This window comes from Convolutriloba macropyga, chromosome 3 (assembly GCF_964194025.1).
Source record: "Convolutriloba macropyga chromosome 3, txConMacr16.3, whole genome shotgun sequence".
In the NCBI taxonomy this organism is placed as follows: domain Eukaryota; kingdom Metazoa; phylum Xenacoelomorpha; order Acoela; family Convolutidae; genus Convolutriloba; species Convolutriloba macropyga.
The window spans coordinates 23,428,890-23,453,519 of record NC_134470.1 but is presented as its reverse complement, the minus strand read 5'-3'; the positions used below and the strand labels follow the sequence as shown (position 1 = coordinate 23,453,519).

The window sequence follows — 24,630 nt, the reverse complement described above, 5'->3', positions numbered from 1 at the left end:
CTTAGTTTAGTTGACCAAAAATATTTTTTTAAATTTTATTTTTGCGTTCAGAAACAAAACTTTGGAGTTTTTCGTTTTCTCAACTCGAAAACTCTAATAGTGAACCCATGATTTTGTCGCTATATCAAATAGTCTCTGTTAGAAAACGTTCATTTGTCCTGCAAGAAGTTTGCTAGGGAGGCCAGAGAAGTCATCAGAGAGATAAATATATAACTTCAACTGTTTTTGTTTTTCTTTTTCTTCAGAAAACTTGTTCTCTATAGTTTTCTTGTTCAATAAAGAGTACGATATTTTTTGCGGTTTTTTACGCTGGTTACGATTTTTTTCAATTTTTTCTTTCTTTAAAAATATTTTTTTGTTTTTGCAAACTTTTGATTCCCATTTCCTATAAAGAGTTTCTGTTCTGAATTTAGCTCAAAAGTATTTCTGCCACTAGCCGAAAACTTAGCATTTTAGCAACAAACATTTTTTTGTCCACTCTGCATTTTCACTCACTGGAACTACGCAACTACAGGTTTTCACAAAAAAACTCGTTTAAAACTGAAAAACAACAAATGTCTCTAACGTAGATTAAACAGCGCCACTCGAGCGTTCTCTAATTCTCTCTCTCTCTCTCTCTCTCTCTCTCTCTCTCTCTTTCTCTCTCTATCTCTCTCTCCCTCTCTCCCTCTTTCGCTCTCTCTCTCTCTCTCTCTCTCTTTCGCTCTCTCTTTCTCTCTCTCTCCCTCCCTCTCTCTCTCTCTCTCTATCTATCTATCTATCTCTCTCTCTCTCTCTCTCTCTTTCTCTCTCTTTCTATCTCTCTCCATCTCTCTCTCTCTCTCTCCCCTCTCTCTTTCTCTATCTCTCTATCTCTCTCTCTCTCTCTCTCTCTCTCTCTCTCTCTCTCTTTCTCTCTCTTTCTATCTCTCTCCATCTCTCTCGCTCTCTCTTTCTCTCTCTCTCTCTCTCTCTCTCTCTCTCTCTCTCTCTCTTCTCTCTCTTTCTCTCTCTTTCTATCTCTCTCCATCTCTCTCTCTCTCGCTCTCTCCGCTCTCTCTCTCTCTCTCTCTCTCTCTCTCTCTCTTGTTCTCAATTTGTTCTGGCAGCTGTTTTTTGTGTCTAAATGTACTCGATGGTATCAAAGCTTTCATAAGAAGCATTTTGGTAACGTGTCGTTTTATTTGGTGCAATTCGATCTAACATATAAGTGCAAAAGTGGTTATAGGAGGTCAGTCACAAGGTCATGTTTCTTTGTTGCAATCTTAGATGTCGTTTTTTGTTTTAAAAAGGAATCAAACGGCTGCGTGATACCGTTTATCACTTGAGCGCAAAAGAAGTATTAAGGTATCATACGTATGTTACTTTGAAATTCAACCAATTGGGAAGCTGTTGACAAAAGCTCTGTAGAAAAAAAATTTTTCAAAACGCTACTATTTAGACTTCAAATATAGTGGTTAGAAGCTCTTCAGAGAAAATTATCAAAGCTCGAACGTGCATCAATTCATGTTCCCAAAAACAATTAGGAAAAAACAAACTTGTTGTCGAGTTTGCAGCAATTCCGGAGAGATCTATAGATGTTAGCAACATCCATACCACTGGAAAACAGCATTCGTGCCAGCCCATTCTTTTGCCATCCTTGATGATGATAACCCCGTCCTTGTTGATTAGACATGGCAACATATATGCACTCAAGTATCAAAGCGTTGTAAAAAAAGATGCCCAATTGCCATGCATTAGACAGGTTGTTGAGGGGAAATTTCTGAAAAGTCGTCAGAAACAGACACAACAAACTGTGGAGAAGGCAGGAATTGAGAAGCTCTTTCTTCCATTACATTTCAGCAATATCTTTCTGTTTCTTGGAAACAGAGAGATTCAAGTTGAAGGATTTTAAGATAAAACGGAGACGGCAGACTTGATGGGCAGAAAATGAGAGCATTAGGGATAAAAATGGACTGATTGCAGTCACTTTTTGTGACTTTTTTAAAGTATCACAAACTGAGAAGAGATGTAAGGTCCCATTTTAAGATATATTGGAGACCGTAGACTTGATTGGTAGTAAAATGAGAGGATTCTGGATAGAAAACGGACTGATTACGATCACGTTTTGTTGTTCTTTCGAATATATTCAACTGGGGGAGCAAAAATGATCATGAATTATTTACTATTCTCATAATTTTACCAAGTTAAAATATGTTGGAAAAGTGGAAGCTAAATTATCTGGAAAAAGAGCGATTCGAGCAAAATGTTCCTAAAACAATTCAAAACCTTTATATGGGAATAGAACATTATATATGCGCGGATTATTGAAAAAAAACTAGTTACTCTAACCTTTTATGTTTGTGACAAACGTTTGAAAACACTCAACTGAGAAAAGAAAAAAAGCCATGAAACCTTCATTTTAAGATGATAAAAAATTTTGTGTGCCAATAAAAAAATTACCGATGGAATATTTTTGCTCCATCTGATTAGTATATTCTTTTCCAGAAGAATCAGTAAAAAGCCAATTAATTTGACGTTATTTTGTACTTCATTTCAACTTTTCCCTAAATTTGATTTACGAAGAGATTTTTAACTTATATCTAAGTTAGCAATCATTCTAATTCCGATGCTGAAAAGTGGCGTAAAAATAATTTACTTTCATTAATTTGCTTATTTGTTTTTTTGCTTTTAATGAAATTAAAGACTTTTCAGTTAGTTGCAGAAATTCTCTTTTTCTAACAGTGATTAAAAATCTATTTTCGTTCATAATTTTTTTTTACCAACTTCTGGTTTGATTGTTTTCATTGACTATAGAAAAACTAGAGTCATTTTTTGTCTATCTTTAGTAGTAGTTTCCTAAAACTGAAATATTTATTAGCTACATTCTTTGACAAACATTCTCGTGCGAACATTGACAAAAACTGTTTTACAGATTAAATATCAGAAAAGAAAGAACAAACATCAAAAGATTTGTGTGAAAACTATCAGGAAAAAGTAACTTTCTGTTTCAGCGGCAGCAAAAGTTTTTTAAAATGTGTATCCTAGCGACGTGCTACCTCAGAGGGCACAAATAATGCCATCTCAGTCTCATGTCATCCTTTGGCATTAATTTGAAAATTTGAAATCCTGTGTGATTTACAAAACAAAATGATAAGGTTAATTTGTGCATATTGGTCAGGAATTGCAAATTGCTAGACGCTACTTACTACGATAAACGCAACAGAAAAAGTTTAGATTATATCAGATTTTTTGTTGAAATCAGATTATATCAGATTTTTTGCCAAGTTGAAATCACGGCGAGAAATTTTGAGAATTAAGTTAAATCAATACGGAACAAACTTTTTAAAAGTTTATTCCCGATAGAACAATAGCTGAATGATGGCAACCATTTCAAAGGCAGAGTATTTAATGGACAGAGTCTTTTTCTGATATTACATTAGAAAAATATTATAAGGAAAAATTATTAGAAAATTAGTTTTCAGTAGCCGTTCAGAGATTATATTGTCGAATTTCCCCTTTGGCTGCCAAATTAGTGGCAAAAATCTGTTGGGATAAATATTTCAGCAAGCGGAATGAAAATCGTTTTTTAGTAAGTAAAAGAAATAATTTCTCAAAAACGAGAGATTAACAAAATGATACTTTACAGTAGAACTTGGATTTCTGGGATGAAGAGGAATCAGAAATCAGCTCTACGTATACTCATTATCAGTGCAAAAAAGTCTAGATAGAAAACTGAACTTAGCACCAAGATTTGTAGTGGTGATCGCAAGGGTTTCTCAAGAGCTACTCAGTACGTATTAGTTCTGCAAAGGTCCTAGAAATCAGTCGTACGAAATACAACACACAGAATGCACTTTTCTAAAAAATCATTCACAATTCCGTTGGTATCATAATGATTCAACACGTAGTTGGAAGATTTTACAACGAATAATCTAACTCCAATAATACGTATCTAGAATCGTCAGTTTGATTTATTCAGGAGTATTTATTCACAGCACCAATTCATAATGATTCAATTATAACAAGTGGGTGATCTAAATCCATTTGATTTTTTCTGAAAGACTGTTAGGTTAAACTATCTAATAATTCTAACTATAGTTAAGACTATTGTTAGTTTCAATGTTCCAACAACCCCACTAAGACTTGAAATGTTTTGTAGAGTTTGTTCCCACGAAATCCGTTCAGAATATTTCCGCCTTCGATATGCGTAAGGTTTTCGTGACGCAGTCCGCTGCGGTTTTGTATGCTTCAATTTTGTAGACGAGTAGTGAAACTATATAGTCCCATCTTCGGTCCAGTCCCAAAGAAAAGAAATTGTTTATCGATTTGTTTGCTCCTTTTGTGCATGAGTAGGTTTTGGTAATGTCTGAGGCAACTCCAGTAGTCCTCTCCAAGTGCTATTGGATGTCTCTTTTCGAAGCCAAAATCCTCTAAAGGTTGCATGAAGTAGAGTACTTTTCTAACTGCTGCTGCCCTGACCTAATGTTTTTCTTCTGAAAAAGAAAAAGCAACTCTGGCCTGCTTCTTGACAAACCAGCCGAGCGCTGCGCCACGTCCGTTGAGCATAAAGTAGTATTTTGACGTTGATTTTGTATCGTTTACATCACCAAAACAATCTCCATTACTTCCCGCACTAAATCAATACTAGTCGCTTTTGTGTACGTAAGTGTTAAAACTTTTGAAGCTTGAAGTAAGACGTCGCTATCCGCAGAGACAGTAATAGTTGGTAGATGCATTCAAGTTTTTGTACAGAATGCTGGCTGTGAACATGATGTGCAGCCTCGTCTGTCGAGCCGGCTAAATATGTGATTCAACTAAGCTTCTGTTAACATTCTGATCCACTTCATAGTCCCTTTTCAGTGTTATCCGAATTTTGAAGTGCAAATCAACTGGAAATTGTTTGGATCCTTTTGAAAAATGTGAAGCATTGTTTGTATGTAGTGCTCTTGGTTGAGTGGGAATTTGCTTTCTTCAGGTCAGATTCTCTGGCCCAGAAACAAATGTTATATTCCTGTCTGCATTTGAAATTTTGCCTTTAGTGCCTTCTTGACATCAGAGATAACTGTCATGATTCTTGATGCTACTATAATGTTGCCAACCCAGGCCAAGAAAAGTTGTGACCTCCTGTCTCTGCTCTCCCAAATAATCAATGATTTTTCTTGCATCTGGTGAACTCCTGCCTCAGCAGCAGCTTCGCCGATTACCTTTATCAGTTGTTGGCAGCCTTTTTTCAAACCGTACATTGATTGGATCAGTCCGCATACTAACTTCTTTCAGCCTGATCCTTGCTTCACAAACTCTTGTGGCTGTTGCAGATACATTTGTTCTTCTACTGGTGTATGCAAGAAAACCAGCTGAAAATAAAACCGTTGAATCATTTGGGCTTGATTCAATGATGTTTAAATTAGAGTCCTGAATGTCTCTGGCTTAGAAATATGGGAGAGATCTCATAATGGACGAGTCTTGAAACTTGTTTGAAACCCTTCGCCTCCAGGCGTGCTTCGTCTTTGTCGGCTTGAACACGGTCTCGCTCTGATTTTGTGCCCGTTATGACATTTTCCCGTTATGACGTTCTCCTCTGTGGATTGTCTCACTAAGTCCCAAGTTTCGTTGTGTTGGAGTGCATTGACATCATCCTTCATTGCCCGGCTCTATTGGTCCAAAATACTACTTTGCTAGGCTTCGCAGGTTGTTTTGTGTTCTACATGGTCACCCTCAGTCATAAAAAGATGGGTTCTGACTACTCCAAAAAGATTCGGAGCATTCTTTGCACGTGTTTCCCGTCTGCTCTGCTCTGTCCGCTTACTCCAGTGCATCATCACTGAAAACAAGTGTCTCTGATTTTGAGGAATATTAGTTTTTAAAAATTTCCATGACTCTATGTCTCTGAGACTCCCTCCTATTGCAGTGGATTCAATCTTAGTTTCTTTATTGCACCTGCTCTCTTGGTAGTGCCACTTCTCTTTTATTGCAGTAAATGCGCCTTTTGTCTCTCAATGTTGCCATTCTCTTGATGATCATCATCTGGGTGCCAGATCCTCAGTTGCTCAGATCCATCATTTACTAGATCAGCCGTGTGAGTATTTTCAGGGATTGAGCCCAACTTAGACTACCCGATGAACCCATCTCGAATTGCCATCATCTTGCGTGAGTTGGGTACAGAGGCGAGACTTCCTTTGTCAACATCAGTATAGCCCACAATTTTTTTTCCAGTGCTTTGGGTTCAAATTTGCTGACGTCTCTGTCCGTCTGCCTCAAGAAGTCTGAGCAACCAAAAAAAGATGGTTTAGTTTTTGAAAATTTAGGTTTGTCCGTCCCACGTTTTGTCCGTCCCACGTCTGCCCGTCCCACGTTTTTGAGTTTTGCCCGTCCCTGCAAGTTTTTGAGTTTTGCTGCGTGCAAAATTGCTCCCCACATATTCCTGAGATGTCCTGAGCCAATGAGCAAACATTTTGCCATCACCAGCAATGTCCTGTTGTACCTCTCAACTACATCATTCTTCCGTGGTATCTCTGTTATGGTCCTCTGCTGTAGAATACCTGCGTCCAAACAGTACTTATTGAACTGCTTTGTGTGAACCTTGTTGCCTCTGTCATAGCTCGGTTTCTGGGACATCCTAACACTGAGAACATTTTTTTTTAATTTCACAATACTCAAAAATTGTGCACAGGTCTGCAAGCACAGAGCGCAATTGGAACTCTAATAGTAACTCTACTCTGAATGGTCTCATCATTTCTCTGACCACCCACTCCAATTTTTCATGTGTTTAGGTTTTGCCGCTTTCCGTACTGAAGTCTTTGTGATCTTGTCAATTCGTACTTATCGCACAAATTTTTGAGCCCACCTCTGTTACTAGCGCATTCCTGCTCACATCCGCTATATTTAAGTGACTCTATTGTTTGTACAGCTTCCTTGTACTACCATATTTCTTGTTGTTGGAACTCAAAATGAACTCTAGAACAGTGAAGGGTAAGTAAAACAAAATTGTTTGAGTTAGTTTCACTCGAGTTCTGTTCGTGCAGGTTCTTTTTTACGGACGGTTTAAATCAAACACGTGAACAGTTCGAAAATAGTAGTCTATTAAGAAAATACCAAATTGCCAACAGGAATTTTTTCCCAGAAACAACATTAGCTAATGAATTGTTCTTCAATTTAAACAAGACAAAGAGCATTTTTTATAATAAAATTGGTATATCAGCTGCCTTTGACACTCTATATCATGAAATTCTTCTTTCGATTCTTGAAACTAATTTGGGTTTTAATGATAAAATGCTGAATTTTTTAAATAATCTTCTGAGTAGTGGATCTAAATTAATAATTGATTTCGATTACTAAATGCCAAGAACCAAAAAAGTGTCCATCAAGGATCTGTTCTAGGTCTCGTTCTTTTTTCATGATAACTGGTTTCTCTTGAATTTATGTTTGATCGGCTTCATCTCAATTATCGTTTTTCGGCTGATGGCACTGTTACTTATTTTGTTTACCAACCTGCGATAGATCATAAATCAGAGGGTATTTGAGACTTGCGGCTCTGCCAAAATTGATCAGTGGCGCTAAGCTCCAATTAAACGCAATTAAAACTGAATATATTATTATTATTAGAAAAAGGAACAGTTTTAATTGTATTTTTGAACTGCAGAAGCTAAGTTTTCTAATTCTGGTAATTTGCTGGGCTTTAACTTGGACGTCAGTTTTGCATATACAAAAAAATTTTGTATATAATATTATATCCTTTGAAAATTCTATTTCAACAGAGATACATTTGACAAAAATTTCGATCCAGTTAGTTCGCAACGATTTTTTTACGTGGTGATAACTTAAAGTTTTCTAATGTTGTTTACCTGTCAACAACATACAAAAATTAAAGCTTAAATTGAAGTCGGCTTTTCTCATTTTATTCTATGACCTGGTTTACCAATAGCAAATTATATCAAACAATTTCATTGGCTTGCCAGGGAACAACGTTTTCTTATAAATTTTTATTATTTTGGTCAATGGTTTGTTCAATAACCGTGAAAAATATACCCTATGTCATAGCGCTTTAGCTCTCTCGAATGATAAGGTGAATAGATGCCACTATGCAAACAATTTGGAAGTTTCTAAAGTAAGAAATGCATTTGCACAAAGATCATTCAGTTTTGTTATTCCTTATGATTGGAACGAATTGCCCTTTTAGTCCAAAAAAAATTTGTTTTTTTACTTTAATCTTTGAAATTGTAAGCACTTCTGAAATTGTACATGGTGCTTAAGCCTATAATAAAAAGAGAAGCACCAAGCAAAAGTGGTATGTTTTTTAATTGATAATTTAATGCTCAGTTTCTGGTGGTATAGCAATCTTTTGACGTGGCTCCTAGAGCTTATTTTATGAATGTAAGTTTTAAAATACAAAAGTCCCTCCCATTATAGCGCCCCAACTTAGTGGTCAGATAACTTATTGCCAGCCTCTAATCATAGTAAATATACAAGAATGGGAGAACTATGATGGGAAGGGTGCAAATTTAAAACGGTTTGGCGGTAAAGTTATTTTTTAGAAGTCGATTTCACGCAAAGTAGAATCATTTTAGTGAACAACATGAAAACAGGGCGAATATGTCTTTGTGAAGTTCTGGAAAAATTTTCAGAAAAGGGCATCTGGGCGTCTATGAATATCTTTCATTGAATGTTGCGTGAAATTGACCAACGAGGTGTCAGTTAACAAGACCATCGCCTGACACCTACAGTTATGTTGCGAAGGCCGCCTCGACGAGCTTCTCATAGAAATTAGAGCCCTGTAGTGTAAAGTGAGTAAGACCTATAAAAAGGGAAAAGATTATTAAAGAAAAAAGTTCACCAGCTTGATGGGAACCGGGAAAGCTGTAAACACCAGCAAATGTATTATTGGTGAACTATCAACCGAGATATTATCACCAAACGATACAATTAACAACAAAACTCTGTATAAGATGCTCAAAGAGAAAATTTCGACTCCTTTCGAAGCTAACTTCAATTTCGTAGTTGACAAAAACACATCTGAGTCAAGGCCATACCAACCACTAAGTCTTCAAAAATAAAGGCGCATCAGCAGTGAAAAAGGCAGCTTTGAAAACCCATGGCAGCGAGGGACCGTCCAGATTAGAAACAAACAAATGGAGACGAAGTTTCACTTGTTTCAGGACGTTTAAGCAATTATAGCAAAAACGGCAGCTAAATTTGCTATGCGTCTGAGAACTAAAATTATCTAAAATATCTCTTGAAGCAAACAACGCATGCAGATTAACCTCTTAAAACAAAACTCGGGTTTTCGACCTATTGGCGTAGGAAAAATTATTTGTGGACTTATAGGCAATCACATCAATAAGCGTATAAAAAACAACCTACGTTTTTTGGGCGGCGACAAACAACCTTGCCTAGGTCGAAAGTGCAGGATTGATTACGCATTTCTTTTTGTACGCTCGCAATTAGAAAAACCTGAAAACGAAGCTGTTCTCCTAATAGACGCACAAAAATGCCTTCAACTGCCTCAAACGTAATTTGGCTTTTGAAAGCACTAAGAAAATGTAGACTTGTTTCGTTTTTGTTATTGAAAAAATATTCAACCCATCTAATTTATTCGTTGCAAGTAAAACCCGGCAGTCTCTAGATGGCGTAACTCACGTGCACCACATTGCTATGGCTACGTATGGAGTAGCAATCCCTCCTCTTGCTTGCAGTACCAAAAAACTCTACGCACTAAGACCTTTTTGCCATGGCAATGTATGACATGTTCATATTCCCACTGATCGACCTCATTCACTAGTTGACCGTATTGCAAAACTTTACTGATTTTGTCGAAACAGTAACAATTTTTTGCTTTGTTTTTTTTTCAATTTTAAGTCAGTAACTGCAGGAAAAGCTATTTGCTCTGACTTGAATGGCATATTTAAGACACCTTTCATGTGTTTGTTAAAAATTTTTTGGTATATTTCTACTATAATTATTTAATTGGTTTCAAAAAAATTTCTGAGTTTTTTGCAGGGATTGTTTGTTTAATTATCTTAACTGTTCGTAGAACGTAATTTGTCAGGGTGGTTTTTGCTCGGTTTTCTAGCTTTCATTTAAACAATTGAAGTTATAATCAAGCAATACATGCACCATGCTGGCTTCAAATTTATGAAAGATTGTTTTATGACGTACCTTGTTCCTCTAGAACTTATATTTGACTGGTTTATATAAATTATCGTATTCATGCTGATGACACTGTTTTCTGTTTTAATTCCAGCGCTGGCAAATATAGAGGGTTTTTTATTGCTTCCGGTTCTGCCAAAATTGTTCAGTGGTGCTAAACTCCAATTAAACTTGAATAAAAATGAGTATTTTCTTTTTAGTGAAAAGAAATCAGTTTTTATTCATTATTGTACTTCCAGCAGACGCCAAGTTCTCTAATTAAGTTTATTTGCTGGGCTTCAACTTGCATGTCAGATTTTTTTAAATATAAAAAAAGCCTTTTTTTCTGTGTCGCAGTTACTCGTAGACTATCATCTGGTTCATCAATAGCAAATTATATCAAACAGCTTCATTGGCTTCCCTTAAAACAACGTTTTCTCTGTAAATCTATTATAAGTGATCACGGTTGGTTAACCATCCGTGAAAAGTTCGCGTAAGATTATTCAGCTTTCTTATTTTTTTACAAGTTGTCCTTTAAATTGAAAATACCGCCCCATGAGTTTGGTTGGAGAAAAAAAAGAAGTTTTTGGTTTAATTTTTGAATTTGAAAGCACTTTGAGTTTGTAAATGGCGCGTAAACCTATAACAATAACAAAGGCACCCAGAAATAAAAGCAGTTTTATTCTAGTTTCAGTATAAAGCTCGTAGCATCGTGGTATCTGAATATTTTGACGCGGCTCCTAGAGCCTATCATAATAATGTATTTTAAAAAACAAGGGTCCTTCCCATTGCAGTGCTCCAGATTAGTGGTTAGAGAACCTCTAGTCCATAAAAGGGTTGGGGCTAAAACGGGAAAATCCCAAATCCAGTGCAATGTTGCGGTGAAATTATATTTCGCGTTTGATTTCACGCAAAGAAGAATAATAATAAGAACAAAATTAAACAGTGCAATTATTCGTTGAAAGCTTTTATGAAATTCTGAAACGGTTTGCTGAACGGGCGTCTATCAAGAACTTTCATTGAAGTTTTTCACTGCCTTCCATCACCTGGTCCTCCCTGTGTGAATTCGAACAACGACGGGTCAGTTACCAAAACCTCCGACCGACGCCTACAGTGATGGTGCCAAGGTCACCTCAACGTGCTTCTTCTGGAAGCTAGAGGTCCGCTATGTAAATTTTGTAAGACCTCTAAAAACAAAAAAATTGACAAAAATGAAACATTTTGCCACATTCTTGGAAACCGGAAAAAATTTAATCGCCATCATGTGTATCACTGGTGAGCTATCAACCAGAATTTTGTCACCAAACGAAACAATTAACAGAAAATTGTACATGAGTTGCTCAAAGAGAAACACACCATTCCTCCTCAATTAAACGTCAGTTACATAGTTGACAAAAACAAGTTTGAGTCAATATCTTACCACCTACGAAATCATTAAAATCAATTGCGCAACGCAGCTAAAAGGGCAGCCTTGAAAACGCATAGCAGCCGAGGACAGTCCGGTTTAGACTCAAAGGAATGGAGACGAAATTTCAATTATCCTAAACAAATTTCTGCAAACATAGCGAAAACTGTAGCTAAAATTGCAATTCGTCCGCTACTAAAAATTGTCTGAAAAATTTCTTGAAGCGTACAACGTTTGCAGGTTATTCCATTTTTCAAAAAATTCTGGTGTTTGACCCATTGACTTAGGAGAATTTCTTCTTTGCATTAAAGCATTTTCTTCACCAAGTGTATCGAATTCAACATACGCATTTCGGGCAGCCATGCGCAGCTTTTTCTAGGCAAAGAGTGAACAATTGAACTCAAAATAATCATAGCGCTTAAGCTTTGCGGTATGATTAGGTGACTAGATGCAATTATGCATTCAATGTGATGGTTCCCACGGTAAGAATAGCATTTGGACAAAAAACATTCAATTTTGTTGCTCTTTATGACTGGAACAAGTTGTTCTTTGAAATAAAAGCAATACGCCGAGAGTTTTGTGAAGGAAGAAATTTTTTTGTTTAATCTTTGATTTTCTAAGCAATTCTGATTTTGTAATTGGTGCATAAGCCTATAATAATATTAGAGGCACCAAGCAGTAACAGCATTTATTTTAATTGATAGTGTAATCCTCAAATTATGGTGGTAATTTAACCTTTTGATGCGGCTCCTAGGAAGTTTACTTCTGAACGTAAACTTAAAATAAAAGGTCCTTATCATTATAATGCACCTGCTTAGTGGTCAGATAACCTGTAGCCTGCTTCCAATCATGGTAAAGATACAATAATGGGGAGGAACTATAAGGGGAAAGACCCAACTCTAATGCCGTTTTGCGTTAATTTTAATTTTTGCGGGCCAATTCACGCAAGGTAAAATATTACTAAATAATATGAAAACAGGGCAAAAATGTATTTTATGAAGGTATGGAACAGTTTTCAAAAAGAAACGATTATGAATTTTTTTATTGAAGGTTGCGTAACATCTAGCAACGATGGGTCAGTTACCGCGACCCAACGACGAGCTTCTTCTGGAAGTTAGAGTTCTGTAGAATAAAATACGTAAATTCTATAATAACGGAAAATTGATGGAATGAAACAGTTCGCCATCTTCATGGGAACTGAAAAAATTTGAGACGCCATCAAGTGTATCACTGGTGAACTATCAACCGGGATATTATCACCATATGGTCTGAAAAGTCTCTCGGGGCGAACAAGGCATGAAGACTAATCCCTTTAAACAAAATGCCCGTTATTCGACCTATATGCGTAGGCGAAATTTTTTGCGCATCATAAGCAATCGCATCGATAAGCTTATAGAAAACAACAAACTCTTTTTGGGCATCGACGCACAATTTTGCTAAGCCAAAATGCGGGTATGGATACGCAGCAATTTTTTCTCTGCGCTCTCAATTTGAAAAACCTAAAAATGAGTTTGTTCTCGTAATAGCAAAAAAAGACTTCAAACTCATCAACCGTAATATTTCACTTAAAAATATCAAGAGCATTGCCCCGGCCTTGAGTTTTGATGTTCAAAACCCAAATTCAGCCCTTTCCGATTAATAATTCGCAATTAAATCACGGCAATCCCTATAGGGCACAATTTAAGGGGACCACATTTACATGGCTATGGATTGAGTAACACCCTTTCCTCGCTGAGGCTTGTCTGAAGAATGCAGATGTTACCAAACGGTATGCAGACAATAGCAGGGCATTAGGAAGTTTGGACTACTCAATTTAGTTTTTCAGAGAAGTCACGGAACATGGTAGTATTTTGGCTACACCGTGATCGACCCGGTTAATCAATTAAAAGTAAAACAAGCTCCGAGATCAAAGCCTCCAGTGGAAGGAAATTGGAATCGTCGAGTTCTATAGGTTTTATAGTAGGCGGTGAGAAAGCCTATAATATTTTTAAGTTAACCACAGCTGGAAAGTAGGCAATTTGTATAGTAATTTTAAAAGAAAAGGGTGGGTGGCAAAAACCTCCCCTCAAAGCGTTCAAGCATGCCTCACAAGAAGCGAGCAACAGAAATAATGTTTCGTGTTTAAGACAACGCTAAACTCATGGAAAATTTTCATGAACAAGGAACCAATAGCACGTCCTACCGCCGTTCTTCGACTCTCCGGTGTCTCAGTTCGCACGCCGATTGTATTTGCATCGAACCCAGAAGGTCAAATTTAACATCAAGAAGGCAATAGATTACGAAAAGGATTACGCCACTTCGCTAACTTCATGCGCTTCTCTTGAAGATGAGGATCGAGCTAATGCTCATCTCCCAGAACGCATAACGAACAATCAACTAACTTCACGCCTGAATAAAAATCAATCGCGTAAGAAGGATCTCTTGGAATGCCTTCAGACCGAGTAACACCGCGTAATAGAAATGGCTTCAGAAAAGGGAGCCTCGAAAGGTCTCACCGCTCTACCACGTAAACGTCACGGTTTCACGCTAACGAAGTTTGAGTTTAGAGAAGGGCTTTGCATTAGATATAAGATCCAGACCAATAATACGGTCGTCTCTACTATGCGAAGGATGGTTATACACACATGATACATGGTAAGAGCCGAGAAAGCTTTGCTAAGATCACGCAAGACGCTTTTGCTTCGATATCGAGTTTGAGCCGATATACACAAATTTACTAGCTTTGATGAAAACGCACGACTAGACATTAAAGCGAATGGTCTCAGGTTTGTCCAGGATCGGCTTTTATTTCTTCGACGTGAATACCTTTAACCCACTCGCCAAGTCATGACCGAACAAATCCGTAGAAGCGTAAAAATATGAGTCGGTGAAGTGCCGGAAGTATGGGCAACGAATATAGTAGGGGATCAGTACTCGTCCATTGGATTGTCCTGCGGGGCTTAAAAGCAATCCCCCTAATGTTTCAAGAATTAAAAAAAAATTAAAAAAACTTTGTCTGATTTAGAGTGATTTATCTGAGTAGACTTATTTATCGAATTAGTGCGGAAAACAATTCGGGTCTTTCCCATTATAGTCCCCCTCATTATGACATTCATAGCCCCCTACTCCATAGCTATAGGTTATGTGACCACCAAACTGGAGGGGAGCTATAATGGAAAAGACCAATAGTTTTTCAGTTTGTTGTCTAACAATAGAGATTCTTCAGCCTATCGAGGTTTATCACGCAGTTTTAACTATCGCTGGCACGTACAGAATAGTATTGTTATGTTTTAGGTCAGAATGAGCGCCAGTAATATTTCGGACTGTGTACTTTTTGGTGAGATAAGTGAGCTGAATTCAAAGACGTCAGAAAATATGGTAACGAGATGTAGTTAATTGCAGTGGAAAACAGATTTCAATTTGTATCATAGATCATTTACTTTCAGTACAAGCATTTGCTGAGCCTAATCAAAATGTTGAAAGCATTGGAGCGCAGTACAATGCCTGTTCACCAGGAAACCCACGGTCTCCAAAATTTTCTCAAAAGTACGTCCAAGATTGTCGAATTTAATTGGCAACGAAGCTCGAATTCGCGTTAATGAGTTTTGAGCGAGTCATAGGAAAGCAGTGATTGATATATTTCCGTTGTTGTACGTTCTTACATTGACTGTGATCTTTCAGTTTAACTTGCAGTTTGTTCTTGACTGGTAGTTTTCCCTTCGAAGCTGCGTCCTCTGCCTTAGAGGATCTCGGTCTTGGCGAATAAACGAAATAACGGAACATTCTTCTTTTCTGTCATTGTTCATGGGGGACGGCTGAATGATTTCTAATGTTTTTTCTTCTTAAGCTTACGCTCACGTTTTGAATGGGACCCCAAGTTTTTTGATAGTTCTATATTGAACTGCACTCTTTCTTTGCACTGGACAAATACTTGAGCGTATTTTCTTTTCTTCATATTACGTATGTATATATGCGGATTTTGTAATTTACATTTTTTTTAAAATTTTGCCCTGTAAATGTATGATAAATGTATTCATGTTCTCAAAAGATCTAAACAGAAACCAGCATTGATCAATTTTTATCGCAATTAAATTTTAAAATGCGTGTTTCGAAATTTAAGTTTTCAACTGAGAATAATTGTAGTGGTCAATTTAGCAAATCAACTCAAAAATTTTTGACTAATAGTCCATTTAATGCGCCTTCATTGAACTCAACTTATTAATGCATCACTAACTTAAAAACTTTCATTGTTTAGACATTGAAGAAGCGCTCAAGAATGTGACTCTGATCATGGGCTACTACGAAGTGCATGATAAATACGCTGCTCTTTTGTCGAAACAGTGAGTCTCGGTTCTAGGCGTCAGAATTCAAACTAAAGAGAAGTGCAGAATTCCTACGTGTCAAGTAATCTTACCTGTTTTTCGAAATTAGTAACTGTTTCTTTTTGCTCTTATTTATAGCAAACAGTTATAAACTATGATTAGGTGTGTGCTATATGTTTTACAAAATCAATTTTTTGACATTTCCTAGTAGGCAGAGAAAATTGGTTGTGCCATTGTGTTTTCGCCATTTGTGTTTTCTGTGCATTTTTGATAATTTTGCATTTTTTACTATTTGCAAAATTGAGAAACCGTTGTTGTGCACATTTCATTGTACGCAGACATAAATTTTTGAGTGCCAATATTTTTAATTGCTCTCGAAGAGAAGCATTTATTGTAAACGTGAGTTTTTATGCAGATTAGTGGTTATAGAACCTCTAGTCCATAAAAGGGTTGGGTCTAAAACGGGAAAATCCCAAATCCAGTGCAATGTTGCGGTGAAATTATATTTCGCGTTTGATTTCACGCAAAGAAGAATAATAATAAGAACAAAATTAAACAGTGCAATAATTCGTTGAAAGTTTTTCTGAAATTCTGAAACAGTTTGCTGAACGGGCGTCTATCAAGAACTTTCATTGAAGTTTTTCACTGCCTTCCATCACCTGGTCCTCACCAAAACAAAAAAATTGACAAAAATGAAACATTTTGCCACATTCTTGGAAACCGGAAAAAATTTAATCGCCATCATGTGTATCACTAGTGAGCTATCAACCGGAATTTTGTCACCAAACGAAACAATTAACAGAAAATTGTACATGAGTTGCTCAAAGAGAAACACACCACTCCTCCTCAAGTAAACGTCAATTACATAGTTGACAAAAACAAGTTTGAGTCAATATCTTACCACCTACGAAATCATTAAAATCAATTGCGCAACGCAGCTAAAAGGGCAGCCTTGAAAACGCATAGCAGCCAAGGACAGTCCGGTTTAGACTCAAAGGAATGGAGACGAAATTTCAATTATCTTAAACAAATTTCTGCAAACATAGCAAAAACTGTAGCTAAAATTGCAATTCGTCCGCTACCAAAAATTGTCTGAAAAATTTGTTGAAGCGTACAACGTTTGCAGGTTATTCCATTTTTCGAAAAATTCCGGTGTTTGACCCATTGACTTCGGAGAATTTCTTCTTTGCATCAAAGCATTTTTTTCACCAAGTGTATAGAATTCAACATACGCATTTCGGGCAGCCATGCGCAGCTTTTTCTAGGCCAAGAGTGAACAATTGAACTCAAAATAATCATAGCGCTTAAGCTTTGCGGTATGATTAGGTGACTAGATGCAATTATGCATTCAATGTGATGGTTCCCACGGTAAGAATAGCATTTGGACAAAAAACATTCAATTTTGTTGCTCTTTATGACTGGAACAAGTTGTCCTTTGAAATAAAAGCAATACGCCGAGAGTTTTGTGAAGGAAGAAATTTTTTTGTTTAATTTTTGACTTTCTAAGCAATTCTGATTTTTTAATTGGTGCATAAGCCTATAATAAAAATAGAGGTACCAAGCAGTAACAGCATTTATTTTGGAACGACGAGCTTCTTCTGGAAGTTAGAGTTCTGTAGAATAAAATGCGTAAATTCTATAATAACGGAAAATTGATGGAATGAAACAGTTGGCCATCTTCATGGGAACTGAAAAAATTTGAAACGCCATCAAGTGTATCATTGGTGAACTATCAACCGGGATATTATCAACATATGGTCTGAAAAGTCTCTTGGGGCGAACAAGGCATGAAGACTAGTCCCTTTAAACAAAATGCCCGCTATTCGACCTATATGCGTAGGCGAAATTTTTTGTCGCATCATAAGCAATCGCATCGATAAGCTTATAGAAAACAACAAACACTTTTTGGGCATCGACGCACAATTTTGCTATGCCAAAATGCGGGTATGGATACGCAGCAATTTTTTCTCTGCGCTCTCAATTTGAAAAACTTAAAAATGAGTTTGTTCTCGTAATAGCAAAAAAAGACTTCAAATTCATCAACCGTAATATTTCACTTAAAAATATCAAGAGCATTGGCCCTGCCTTGAGTTTTGATGTTCAATACCCAAATTCAGCCCTTTCCGATTAATAATTCGCAAGTAAATCACGGCAATCCCTATAGGGCACAATTTAAGGGGACCACATTTACATGGCTATGGATTGAGTAACACCCTTTCCTCGCTGAGGCTTGTCTGAAGAATGCGGATGTTACCAAACGGTATGCAGACAATAGCAGGGCATTAGGAAGTTTGGACTACTCAATTTAGTTTTTCAGAGAAGTCACGGAACATGGTAGTATTTTGGCTACACCGTGATCGACCCGGTTAATCAATTAAAAGTAAAACAAGCTCCGAGATCAAAGGCTCCAGTGGAAGGCAATTGGAATCGTCGAGTTCTATAGGTTTTATAGTAGGCGGTGAGAAAGCCTATAATATTTTTGAGTTAACCACAGCTGGAAAGTAGGCGATTTGTATAGTAATTTTAAAAAATAGGGTGGGTGGCAAAAACCTCCCCTCAAAGCGTTCAAGCATGCCTCACAAGAAGCGAGCAACAGAAATAATGTTTCGTGTTTAAGACAACGCTAAACTCATGGAAAATTTTCATGAACAAGGAACCAATAGCACGTCCTACCGCCGTTCTTTGACTCTCCGGTGTCTCAGTTTGCACGCCGATTGTATTTGCATCGAACCCAGAAGGTCAAATTTAACATCAAGAAGGCAATAGATTACGAAACGGATTACGCCACTTCGCTAACTTCATGCGCTCTTCTTGAAGATGAGGATCGAGCTAATGCTCATCTCCCAGAACGCATAAAGAACAATCAACTAATTTCACGCCTGAATAAATATCAATCGCGTAAGAAGGATCTCTTGGAATGCCTTCAGACCGAGTAACACCGCGTAATAGAAATAGCTTCAGAAAAGGGGCCTCAAAAGGTCTCACCGCTCTACCACGTAAACGTCACGGTTTCACGCTAACGAAGTTTGAATTTAGAGAAGGGCTTTGCATTAGATATAAGATCCAGACCAATAATACGGTCGTCTCTACTATGCGAAGGATTGGTATACACACATGATACATGATAAGAGCCGAGAAAGCTTTGCTAAGATCACGCAAGACGTTTTTGCTTCGATATCGAGTTTGAGCCGACTCTTCAGTTGCCTCATGTCGAGCACTTTATACACAATTTTACTAGCTTTGATGAAAACGCGCGACTAGACATTAAAGCGAATGGTCTCAGGTTTGTCCAGGTTCGGCTGTTATTTCTTCGACGTGAATACCTTTAACCCACTCACCAAGTCATGACCAAACAAATCCGTAGAAGCGTACAAATATGAGTCGTTGAAGTGCCGGAAGAATGGGCAACGAATATAGTAGGGGATCAGTACTCGTCCATTGGATTGTCCTGCGGAGCTTAAGAGCAATCCCCTAATGTTTCAAGAATTAAAAAACATAAAAAATTAAAAAACTTTGTCTGATTTAGAATGATTTATCTGAGTAGACTTATTTATCGAATTAATGCGGAAAACAATTCGGGTCTTTCCCATTATAGTCCCCCTCATTATGACATTCATAGCCCCCTACTCCATAGCTATAGGTTATGTGACCACCAAACTGGAGGGGAGCTATAATGGAAAAGACCAATAGTTTTTCAGTTTGTTGTCTAACAATAGAGATTCTTCAGCCTATCGAGGTTTATCACGCAGTTTTAACTATCGCTGGCACGTACAGAATAGTATTGTTATGTTTTAGGTCAGAATGAGCGCCAGTAATATTTCGGACTGTGTACTTTTTGGTTAGATAAATGAGCTGAATTCAAAGACGTCAGAAAATATGGTAACGAGATGTAGTTAATTGCAGTGGAAAACAGATTTCAATTTGTATCATAGATCATTTACTTTCAGCACAAGCATTTGCTGAGCCTAATCAAATTGTTGAAAGCATTGGAGCGCAGTACAATGCCTCTTCACCAGGAAACCCATGGTCTCCAAAGTTTTCTCAAAAGTACGTCCAAGATTGTCGAATTTAATTGGCAACGAAGCTCGAATTCGCGTTAATGAGTTTTGCGCGAGTCATAGGAAAGCAGTGATTGATATATTTCCGTTGTTGTACGTTCTTACATTGACTGTGATCTTTCAGTATAACTTGCAGTTTGTTCTTGACTGGTAGTTTTCCCTTCGAAGCTGCGTCCTCTGCCTTAGAGGATCTCGGTCTTTGCGAAAAAACGAAATAACGGAAAATTCTTCTTTTCTGTCATTGTTCATGGGGGACGGCTGAATGATTTCTAATGTTTTTTCTTCTACGTATGTATATATGCGGATTTTGTAATTTACATTTTTTTTTAAATTTTGCCCTGTAAATGTATGATAAATGTATTCATGTTCTCAAAAGATCTAAACAGAAACCAGCATTGATCAATTTTTATCGCAATTAAATTTTAAAATGCGTGGTTCAAAATTTAAGTTTTCAACTGAGAATAATTGTAGTGGCCAATTTAGCAAATCAACTCAAAAATTTTTGACTAATAGTCCATTTAATGCGCCTTCATTGAACTCAACTTATTAATGCATCACTAACTTAAAAACTTTCATTGTTTAGACATTGAAGAAGCGCTCAAGAATGTGACTCTGATCATGGGCTACTACGAAGTGCATGATAAATACGCTGCTCTTTTGTCAAAACAGTGAGTCTCGGTTCTAGGCGTCAGAATTCAAACTAAAGAGAAGTGCAGAATTCCTACGTGTCAAGTAATCTTACCTGCTTTTCGAAATTAGTAACTATTTCTTTTTGCTCTTATTTATAGCAAACAGTTATAAACTATGATTAGGTGTGTGCTATATGTTTTACAAAATCAATTTTTTGACATTTCCTAGTAGGCAGAGAAAATTGGTTGTGCCATTGTGTTTTCGCCATTTGTGTTTTCTCTGCATTTTTGATAATTTTGCATTTTTATTATTTGCAAAATTGAGAAACCGTTGTTGTGCACATTTCATTGTACGCAGACATAAATGTTTGAGTGCCAATATTTTTAATTGCTCTCGAAGAGAAGCATTTATTTAAACGTGTGTTTTTATGCAGATTAGTGGTCATAGAAACTCTAGTCCATAAAAAGGTTGGGTCTAAAACGGGAAAATCCCAAATCCAGTGCAATGTTGCGGTGAAATTATATTTCGCGTTTGATTTCGCGCAAAGAAGAATAATAAAAATAACAAAATTAAACAGTGCAATAATTCGTTGAAAGCTTTTATGAAATTCTGAAACAGTTTGCTGAACGGGCGTCTATCAAGAACTTTCATTGAAGTTATTCACTGCCTTCCATCACCTGGTCCTCCCTGTGTATTCGAACAACGACGGGTCAGTTACCTAAACCTCCGACCGACGCCTACAGTGATGGTGCCAAGGCCAACTCAACGTGCTTCTTCTGGAAGCTAGAGGTCCGCTATGTAAATTTTGTAAGACCTCTAAAAACAAAAAAATTGACAAAAATGAAACATTTTGCCACATTCTTGGAAACCGGAAAAAATTTAATCGCCATCATGTGTATCACTGGTGAGCTTTCAACCGGAATTTTGTCACCAAACGAAACAATTAACAGAAAATTGTACATGAGTTGCTCAAAGAGAAACACACCATTCCTTCTCAATTAAACGTCAGTTACATAGTTGACAAAAACAACTTTGAGTCAATATCTTACCACCTACGAAATCATTAAAATCAATTGCGCAACGCAGCTAAAAGGGCAGCCTTGAAAACGCATAGCAGCCAAGGACAGTCCGGTTTAGACTCAAAGGAATGGAGACGAAATTTCAATTATCTTAAACAAATTTCTGCAAACATAGCGAAAACTGTAGCTAAAATTGCAATTCGTCCGCAACTAAAAATTTCTTGAAGCGTACAACGTTTGCAGGTTATTCCATTTTTCGAAAAATTCCGGTGTTTGACCCATTGAGTTAGGAGAATTTCTTCTTTGCATCAAAGCATTTTCTTCACCAAGTGTATAGAATTCAACATACGCATTTCGGGCAGCCATGCGCAGCTTTTTCTAGGCCAAGAGTGAACAATTGAACTCAGAATAATCATAGCGCTTAAGCTTTGCGGTATGATTAGGTGACTAGATGCAATTATGCATTCAATGTGATGGTTCCCACGGTAAGAATGGCATTTGGACAAAAAACAATCAATTTTGATGCTCTTTATGACTGGAACAAGTTTTCCTTTGAAATAAAAGCAATACGCCGAGAGTTTTGTGAAGGAAGAAATTTTTTTGTTTAATGTTTGATTTTTTAAGCAATTCTGATTTTTTAATTGGTGCATAAGCCTATAATAATAATAGCGGCACCAAGCAGTAACAGCATTTATTTTAATTGATAGTGTAATCCTCAAATTATGGTGGTAATTTAACCTTTTGATGCGGCTCCTAGGTGGTTTCCTTCTGAACGTAAACTTAAAATAAAAGGTCCTTATCATTATAATGCACCTGCTTAGTGGTCAGATAACCTGTAGCCTGCTTCCAATCATGGTAGAGATACAATAATGGGGAGGAACTATAAGGGGAAAGACCCAAGTCCAATGCCGTTTTGTGGTAATTTTAATTTTTGCGGGCCAATTCACGCAAGGTAAAATATTACTAAATAATATGAAAACAGGCCAAAAATGTCTTTTATGAAGGTATGGAACAGTTTTCAAAAAGAAACGATTATGAATTTTTTTATTGAAGGTTGCGTAACATCTACCAACGATGGGTCAGTTACCGCGACCCAACGACGAGCTTCGTCTGGAAGTTAGAGTTCTGTAGAGTAAAAAGCGTAAATTCTATAATAACCGAAAATTGATGGAATGAAACAGTTCGCCATCTTCATGGGAACTGAAAAAATTTGAAACGCCATCAGGTGTATCACTGGTGAACTATCAACGGGGATATTATCACCATATGGTCTGAAAAGTCTCTTGGGGCGAACAAGGCATGAAGACTAGTCCCTTTAAACAAAATTCCCGTTATTCGACCTATATGCGTAGGCGAAATTTTTTGTCGCATCATAAGCAATCGCATCGATAAGCTTATAGAAAACAACAAACACTTTTTGGACATCGACGCACAATTTTGCTAAGCCAAAATGTGGGTATGGATACGCAGCAATTTTTTCTCTGCGCTCTCAATTTGAAAAACCTAAAAATGAGTTTGTTCTCGTAATAGCAAAAAAAGACTTCAAATTCATCAACCGTAATATTTCAATTAAAAATATCAAGAGCATTGGCCCTGCCTTGAGTTTTGATGTTGAAAACCCAAATTCAGCCCTTTCCGATTAATAATTCGCAAGTAAATCACGGCAATCCCTATAGGGCACAACTTAAGGGGACCACATTTACATGGCTATGGATTGTGTAACACCCTTTCCTCGCTGAGGCTTGTCCGAAGAATGCAGATATTACCAAACGGTATGCAGACAATAGCGGGGCAATAGGAAGTTTGGACTACTCAATTTAGTTTTTCAGAGAAGTCACGGAACATGGTAGTATTTTGGCTACACCGTGATCGACCCGGTTAATCAATTAAAAGTAAAACAAGCTCCGAGATCAAAGCTTCCAGTGGAAGGAAATTGGAATCGTCGAGTTCTATAGGTTTTATAGTAGGCGGTGAGAAAGCCTATAATATTTTTAAGTTAACCACAGCTGGAAAGTAGGCAATTTGTATAGTAATTTTAAAAAATAGGGTGGGTGGCAAAAACCTCCCCTCAAAGCGTTCAAGCATGCCTCACAAGTAGCGAGCAACAGAAATAATGTTTCGTGTTTAAGACAACGCCAAACTCATGGAAAGTTTTCATGAACAAGGAACCAATAGCACGTCCTACCGCCGTTCTTCGACTCTCCGGTGTCTCAGTTCGCACGCCGATTGTATTTGCATCGAACCCAGAAGGTCAAATTTAACATCAAGAAGGCAATAGATTACGAAACGGATTACGCCACTTCGCTAACTTCATGCGCTCCTCTTGAAGATGAGGATCGAGCTAATGCTCATCTCCCAGAACGCATAAAGAACAATCAACTAATTTCACGCCTGAATAAAAATCAATCGCGTAAGAAGGATCTCTTGGAATGCCTTCAGACCGAGTAACACCGCGTAATAGAAATAGCTTCAGAAAAGGGAGCCTCGAAAGGTCTCACCGCTCTACCACGTAAACGTCACGGTTTCACGCTAACGAAGTTTGAATTTAGAGAAGGGCTTTGCATTAGATATAAGATCCAGACCAATAATACGGTCGTCTCTACTATGCGAAGGATGGGTATACACACATGATACATGATAAGAGCCGAGAAAGCTTTGCTAAGATCACGCAAGACGTTTTTGCTTCGATATCGAGTTTGAGCCGACTCTTCAGTTGCCTCATGTCGAGCACTTTATACACAATTTAACTAGCTTTGATGAAAACGCGCGACTAGACATTAAAGCGAATGGTCTCAGGTTTGTCCATTCGACGTGAATACCTTTAACCCACTCGCCAAGTCATGACCGAACAAATCCGTAGAAGCGTACAAATATGAGTCGTTGAAGTGCCGGAAGTATGGGCAACGAATATATAGCGCGTCCCATAAAGTTGAAATAAGCGAACATTTCAAAAGCCACAGGTTAGAGTTCAAAGGTCAAAGTTCAAATTTAAAACATGTAGAAAAAATTGATGAATGAAAGCCTAATGGAAAAAACGTTGGCATTCAAATGACCACATTGATGCTCAATTGCACGTTTTTGGCGTTTTTCGAACGTTCGCTTATTTCAACTTTATGGGACAGACTATAGTAGGG

The 24,630-nt window shown here is 37.3% G+C and overlaps 1 protein-coding gene across 4 annotated transcripts in view; it reads right to left on the bottom strand.

Moving 5' to 3' along the window:
* Window positions 1-24,630, bottom strand: part of LOC142336083 (syntaxin-binding protein 1-like) — a 631,753-nt gene that overhangs the window by 513,530 nt on the left and 93,593 nt on the right. The gene's annotated exons all lie outside the window — the stretch shown is intronic.